We start from the raw sequence: 8,405 nt of genomic DNA, 5'->3' as shown, positions 1-8,405 counted from the left end.
GGCGTGATGGCACATGCCTGTAATCCCAGCTACTTGGGAGGCTGAGGCAGGAGAATTGCTTGAACCAGGGAGGTGGAAGTTGTAATAAGCCAAAATCTCACCACTGCATTCCAGTCTGGGTGACAGAGCGACACTCCGTCTCAAAAAAGAAAAAAAAAAAAACAAACAAATGAAGATACAAGTCCAGGTGTGGACATGGAGCAAGCACAGCCACTTTGCAAACCAGACTGGCAATTCCTTATAAAGCTAAACATACAATTATTCTATGAAGTTAGATATGTGCTTGCCAAAGTGCAAGAGCGCCAAAGCAGAAACAGCCCAAATATCCATCAGCTCGTGAACGCATGAACTAACTGTGATACCTGGAGAGTGGAATGCTCCTCATTCACTAAAATAAACAACCAACAAACCACTGACGACACACAACAACATGATCGGAGGCCAGAGCATTTCAACTGAGGGAAAGAAGACAGACACAGGAGGCCTCAGCCTGTGATTTGTGTCTATGAAATTCTAGCTGAGGCAAAACTCATCGAGTGTGAGGCAAAGCGGTGAGTGGGTGTCTGAGGCAGACAAAAGCAGAAGGTGAACTAGAGAGAACCACCAAGCACCCTCAGGGCAATGGAAACATTCTGGATCTTGATCAAACCGTGCACCTAAAATGGATGCATTTTGCTACACCTCGATCACATCTCAACAAAGTTATTTTATAAATTCAGGGGCAAGTCTGAGAGCTCTTGGGAGCAGAGAATTCCCATTCCTATGGCAGGTGCACTTGGGAGACGGCAGGACAAACAGAAGGTACCATTGAATTCATAAAGCAGTGGGGACAGGGTTAGCCCAGTGTCTCTGGGCTAGGACACAGCAAAGCAGAGATTTAGTTTTGTTGGGTCTGATTCCAAAGCTCCCTGGAGCTGAGCAGGGGTGATTTTTTGCTGGTGTTTGAATCAGCACAGACACAGTCACTGATAGGAGGTTCACCAAGCCACAGATGTCACCCCTGGTTTCCACAGGAGCAATTTTGTGTATGTGTGTGCTGCGTGTGTGTGTATGCACGTGTGTGTGCACATGTATGTATGTGTACATATATGTATGAACGTATATGTGTGCATATGTGTGTATACGCATGAGTGTGCACTTTTACATACATTATATATAATATATTACATAAATATATAGGTCATTATTGGGTTGAGTCAGATTGCCAACATTCAAGTCAAGTAAAGAATTCTGTGAGGTAAATAAATACCTTCCACCAACTCAATTTTCCGGGTGGATGTTGTAGGTCTCCTTAAATTAAGGCAAACCACTGACAGCATAGTAGATACTGATTGATTCAGCAACACAAACAGGACTTGAGTCATAGACACAGAGTCTCTGAGGACTATAACCTGCCACTCTACATTTTTGAAAACAGATCTCTTCAGAATCAACTTCCATAGTCATCCTGAAGTTCAGCTCATCCGTTTGACCATTAACGACTGTCAATACAAGGAGCCAAGTAGTCTAGATCTTCTGCAAAACAGTAGATACAGCCATGTGCGTGGCTCATGCCTGTAATCTCAGCATTTTGGGAGGCCGAGGCAGGCAGATCACTTGAGTTCAGGAGTTCAAGACAATCCTGGGCAGCATGGCGAAACTCCATTTCTACAAAAAAATGCAAAAATTCACCAGGCATGGTGACATGCACCTTTCGTCCCAGCTCCTCAGGAGGCTGAGGTGAGAGGATTGCTTTAACCCTGGAGGTAGAGGTTGCAGGGAGCCAGGATTGCACCACTGCACTACAGCCTGGGTGACAGAGTAAGACTCGGTCTCAAATAAAAAACCCAAAAAACCTGCAGATATAATGCATAATCTAGAGGACCGACAAGCAATTTTTGTTAAAGTTATTGAAGGCCAGGCACAGTGGCTGAAGCCTGTAATCTCAGCACTTTGGGAGGTCAAGGAGGGAGGATCACTTGAGGCCAGGAGTTTGAGACCAGCCTGGCCAACAAGGTGAAACCCCATTTCTACTAAAAATACAAGAATTGGCTGGGCTTGGTGGTGGGCGCCTGTACTCCCAGCTACTCAGGAGGCTGAAGCAGGAATATCGCTTGAACCCAGGAGGCGGAGGCTGCAGTGAGCCAAGATCGATCCCACTACTGCACTCCAGCCCGGGCAACAGAGCAAGACTCCATCTCAAAAAATAAATAAATAAATAAATAAATATTAAAAATTGAAGTTATTGAATATACACAAAAGTTGAGCAAACAGTAAAATAAACCTTCATGCTTATTCCAGGTTCATAATTTCTCAACATTTCGCCACATTTGTTTAATCCATTCTCATTTTTCTCTTTTCTGATACATTTTAAAACAAATCACAGATGCCATGATTTCATTCTTCATGGTTCCATACTTTAGTGTGGACTTTTAAAAAGTGGGCTTTTTAATATAGACCCAATGCTATTTTTATACCTAACAAAATTAACAATAATTATTTGGTAAGATCTAATAGATGTTATATTTAATTTTAATAAAGCTCCATCACTTGGGCTGGAGTGCAGTGACGCAATCTTGGCTCAAGAAGGGGTAACTCAAACCCCTTCTGCTTAAGGCATTTGGGGTGGGCCGGGCGCAGTGGCTCATGCTTGTAATCCCAGCACTTTGGGAGACTGAGGTGGGCAGATCACTTGAGGCCAGGAATTCGAGACCAGCCTGGGCAACATGGTGAAAACCTGTCTCTACTGGAAATACAAAACTTAGCTCGGTGTGGTGGAGCATGCCTGTAATCCCAGCTACTTGGGAGGCTGAGTCACGAGAATTGCTTGAACCTGGGAGGCAGAGGCTGCAATGAGCTGAGACCGTGCCACTTTCCTCCAGCCTGGGCAACAGAACAAGACTCTGTCTCAACAACAACAAAAAGGCAGCTAGGGTGTTCCTCACCACCAAGGCCTAGTGAATAGGGACTTGGCTTGGCTCACATAAAAGAAAAGGATGTGTTTTCGGGTCAGAAGGAATCAAATGTCAACCTCTACATGGCCATTACCAGCTCCATGGATGGCTGTAGTGTAAGTCTGAGCCTCTGTTTCTCATATGGAAGATGAGATTGATAGCATCCACCCCGAAAAGGGGTCGGGAGGGTTCGACGAGGTAACTTTTTTCAAGAACAAAGTGTGGTTCTTATCATTACGTAGATCATCAAATGGAAGAGTTTCTACTTCCCAAGTTCCACTTTCTCCTTCCCTCAGAGAAAATGTTTTCCTTCCTCCTCCTCCAGATTTCCTTTCTTTTAAATTTTTTAATTTTATTTTCCTCACATATACTGAGCTTTTTGAACCTCAGAAAAATTCAAGGAAGAATGTAACAAAATCCCATCCAGCTAGATTCACCCATAGCCAACATTTTGGCACATTTGCTTTGTTTCTCTCTGTGGAGATAAAATACTATTTTGATTTTTTTCTGCCGAGATGGCTAATTCCAAGATGTGTCTCCTAAGAACAACAGAATTCTCGTCCCCTACCACAGTGTAATTTGCACACTTCTGCAATTTTACACCGACGCAATGACTACACGGAGTTTGAGGTCACATTCTAGCATCCCGGGTCCCCCACCACAGCTTGACATCTTTCCCCCAGGCAGCACCCAGCTGAGGGCCACCCATCACGCGTGTCTGTCCTTGCTCTGTAGTCTCCTTTAAGGAAGAACAGTTCTTGTCTTTTTTCCTTCCTTTTTGTTCTTCACTGTGTTAATATTTTTGAAGAATATAAGCCAGCTATTTTGTAGAATGTTCCCCGTTTGAAAGTGTTTCCTCGTGATTAGACGCAGTTTCGACAGTTTTGGTGAGAATACTCCACAGGTGGTCGTGGTGTTCCCTCAATTCATCACACCTGGAGGCACATCCAGTTTCCCCACTCCTGGTGACAGAGGCTAAGACAGTGGGAGACATCGGCCATCTGTTTCCCCACCGTCAGGTCCCCTCTGCTGGGTCACTAACAAGGAAGAAGTATTTGGTTTACTATTCCCTGAAAAGAAGGTGATCTTTTTCTTTTTTATGGCTGCATAGTATTCCATGGTGTATGTACCACAGTTTCTTTAACCAGTCTATTGTTGATGGGCATTTAGGTTGGTTCCATGTCTTTGCCATTGTGAATAGATTAGGAGTAGGGAGAGGATCAGGAAAAGTAATAGGTACTAGGCTTAATACCTGGGTGACAAAATAATCTGTACAACAAACCCCCACGACATAAGTTTACCTATGTAACAAATCTGCACATGCACCCCTCAACCTAAAAGTTAAAAAAAAAAAGTGGGAGGGCAGGGAGGGTTGAGAGCTTGCACACACGGTTTGGTGCCATCGCCACTCCCTGGCAGTTACAACGCTCATGCTCTTCATCACGGAATCACCATCACACGGGTTTGCCACATGGATTTCCAGGTTCTCTATCCACTTTACACAGGCAACTGTTCCTCCTCTGCTTTCTGGCCATCCTCTTTGGCATCCTCAGGCTCTCCCTGCCTTTTGACAAGTACACCTCTGGTGTCCTCGCATCCCCACGTCCACTGAGGTCCACAGCGCAGGCCCGTGCTGATCCCCAGTGTCCTTCTTCCCTTTTCCCATCCACTTTCTAGTGGAGGAACCTGTGGGGGCCTTGCCCAGGCAAGTGTTAGCCTCATGTGTCCCACGGGTTGAAATTGACCTACTGACAGGTGAATTCACCCCTTGCTGTTTTCCTTTGGGTTTGCCGTTTGCCTTTTCGGCTTGGGTCTGTGTCTGCGGGATGTTCGTCTCAAGCCTGCACGTTTCTTGTCCCTGCCTCTAGTCTTACATCTGGGCAGTTCAGGCCATCTGTAGCCAGTATGAAAAATGCTTTGCCGAAAACATGAGCCTGTTGAGGAGAGATCCTGCAGGCCATGAAGAAATGAGGACCAGCTGGGCACGGAGGTGTGCGGGCAGCTGCCCAGTGAAGAAAGGGACACGCGCTCCCTGCAGAGAGCGGCCATGCACAGGTGCAGAGAAGGACAGCAACGCAGATCCTGAGGACGACGAGCGAGGCCCGGCCCAGGCGGGAGGAAGGAGGGGAGGGAGACGTCAGGACGAGGGGCACCTCCCGGGGCATTTAGGATTTAGGCGGGTCAGGGGCGTTCTCAGACGAGGAGGAGAGGAAACACTGGCGCAGATGGGGAAAGCTGTGCAGAGGGAGAGGCTGGAGGCAGAGACCATTGGTGCGTCTGTTACAGCGACGGAGAGCGGGTGGGGCTCGGGATCAGAGCAGCCCGCGCTGAACGGGAGTTTAGTTTCCTCGAATATACCAGGTAACTGCTTGGAAGCAGGGGCGCTGGGTGAGCCCAGCCAGTCTCCAGCCTTCAGGCATGCGGTGTCAGGTCTGTTCAGGCGAGACAGCCTCTCTTGAGAGATTCAAGCCTAAATTTTAGAAGCATCCAAAGCACAGTCTTCCTAAATGAAACTTCTACAGCCCCACACAGCCCCGGTCCCCTGCTGGGCATCCCGGTTCCTGCTAATACAGCACCATCCCTGTTCTCCAGGGTTTGTGACCAGGTTATGGAAGCATTGCTTAGGCAGAAACAAAATAGGGGATTTTTTCCAGAACCAGGAAGGAGAGTTTCACCAGCGGAGAGAGGCTGAGAGCAGCCGGTCATAGGCAAGTTAGGGTGGTCCTGGTCCGGCTTGTGTGTGACTCCAGCTCTTTCCTCTCCCAACTCCCTCCCCACTTTGGCACCCAGTGAGGGTCAGGTCCTGTGAACACTTCTGTGAAGGGTCCTCTTACTTCCATGCATCTGCCCTTTCCACCTCACCTTTCCCTCTAGGGTGAGGACCTGATTATCTCACTCCTTGACTATTTAAATCATCTCCTGAGAATCTCTCCTCTCCATTTCTGAATGTGGTCGCTCACTTTACAGAGATACGTGGAGTGCCTATCAAGACCCTCGACGCTGTGGGAAGATGTCAGAACATAACTTCAGGTGCTTTATGGCTTTGCATCAAACATGCCTCCCGCATGCTCCAGGGACCAGCATTACTGTTGTCCTCTTCCCAGTGTGACCGGTCCCTCACGCCCCTGAGCTGTGAGGACTCCTGCAGAGCTCTCTGCCGCCCGACGAGTTCTAGACTTCTCACTGTGCCCTTAAAGCCTTGAGCCCTGTCCTCCTCCACTGGGGGATGCTGTAGCAAAATGCCGCAGCCTGAGTGGCTTGTAAACAGCAGGGATCTATTTCTTACAGCTCTGGAGGCTGGGAAGTCCCAGGTCAGATCAGGCATCTGGTGAAGGCCTACTTTGAGCTTGCAGGTGATGGTCGTCTGGAGTCCTAGCCTGGCAGAGGGGTGGAGAGAGGAAGCAAGTTCTCTCGTGTCTTCCAAGAAGGGCACTAATCTCATCCGCAAGAGCCCCACCCTGATGACCTTATCACCTCCCCCATGCCCCAGCTTTTAATACCATCACCTTGGGGGTTAGGGTCACACATATAGACTTGGGGGACACAGGCATTCAGAGCATAACAAGCCCCCTTTTCCTTCTCTTCTCAAATATCTTGGACCTGTCTGAATTATTTCCATTTCTCAAATGTGATTTTCCACTCCCACATCCCCAACTTGTCCTTAGGTCCTTGCCTCTGCCTGGGAAGTGCTGAGTTCACTTTTCTCCTTATCTAACTTTACTCCTCCTTCTGGGCCAGTTAAAATCCTGCCTCTTCTATGAGGCCTCCCTACCTCACCTGAGTGAATTCCTCCTCTGCCTCTGCTCTGAACTCCTGAGCAGTTAGACGGTGCTTTCTCAGATTTCTCCTCACCTCCTTTTGTGTGTGGACACAGAGACCTGCTGCCAGAGCCCACCCTTCCAGAAAAGAGTGAGATCATCACACATTACTCAGCCCACCCGGGCTTACACTCCCAGGGCAGCCCCTGGTGACCCAGGACCACCCAGGGGAGGACTCCTGACAGTTGGACTTCCTGCTCTCACTCCTTCCCTTCACAGGTGTTGATAGCTAATACATGCCCTGCACCCAAATGTGCACCCCATTACACACCTTACACCCCAAATATGCATCCCATTACACAACTTACACCCAAAATATGCATCCCACTACATACTTTACACCCCAAATATGCACCCCATTACACACCTTACACCCCAATAGATACCGTTATGCACCTTACACCCAAATGTGCACCATTACACACCTTACACCCAAATGTGCACCATTACACACCTTACACCCCAATAGGCACCGTTACACACCTTACTAGACACTATTACATACATTACACCCAAATGTGCACCATTACACACCTTACACCCAAATGTGCACCATTACACACCTTACACCCCAATAGGCACCGTTACACACCTTACACCCCAATAGACACTATTACGCACATTACACCCAAATGTGCACCATTACACACCTTACACCCCAATGTGAACCATTACACATCTTACACCCCAATAGACACCATTACACACCTTACACCCAAATGTGCACCACTACACACCTTACACCCCAATAGACACCATTACACACCTTACACACAAATGTCCACCATTACACGCCTTATACCCCATTAGGCACCCTTATATACCTTACACTCAAATGTGCACCATTACACACCTTACACCCCAATGTACAACCCTGTTACATGCCTTGCACCCCAAATGTGCACCCCTATTACACGCCTTGCACCCCAAATGTGCACCCCTATTACACAACTTGCATCTTGATGCCTAATATACACCTTGTCTCAGTGTTGGCTACCAGAGAGCCCAACCCACAACAATCATGAACCATGAATTTCAAGCCCTGGGCCAACCCAGGATGCTGGAACAGCTTCTCAGACACAGCACATAGCAGGTGCTCAAAGGCTGTATTTGAGGCATGATTATCTTTGGACAAGGTCCAAGATAGATCTACCATATATACTAAATTCTCTTCTTCAGAGAATGTGTAAGTAGGTAAACAGGAGTAATAATTTATGATAAGCTGTTCCATGACCCACCTAACAGTCTCAGCTCTATGTTACTGGTGATGAATGTGGAAACATTGTAAATGACCTCAAAATATCAACTGTACGTGCATAGTTAGGAATCAATTAAACTGATACATAATCCCCTCTGCCATAGTCCACTCTTGTTATTGTTTGAGGTTCACTGAAGATGTTAGTACTTTAAGAACTCAATTCAAGGAGCCACTGGGGATTTATCAAGAGGCAGAGTTTAGAAACCAGATAATGGTGTCCCTGAATGTGCAACGCCTCCCAGGCGATGCACACAGCTCTTGATTTGTTTGCCGGGAATTCTGAGTGAGCTCAGAGGTCTTCATCCCTGTCACCAGCAATTGCAGCTTTGCTATCGCAGGATCCAGCCTGTGTTAACATGTTAAAGCCCCGAGAAGCCCAAGGACGTGGCTGCCTTG

This window comes from Colobus angolensis, unplaced genomic scaffold (genome assembly GCF_000951035.1).
Source record: "Colobus angolensis palliatus isolate OR3802 unplaced genomic scaffold, Cang.pa_1.0 Scaffold405, whole genome shotgun sequence".
Classification (NCBI taxonomy): Eukaryota; Metazoa; Chordata; class Mammalia; order Primates; family Cercopithecidae; genus Colobus; species Colobus angolensis.
Note: the sequence above shows the minus strand (reverse complement) of the source record.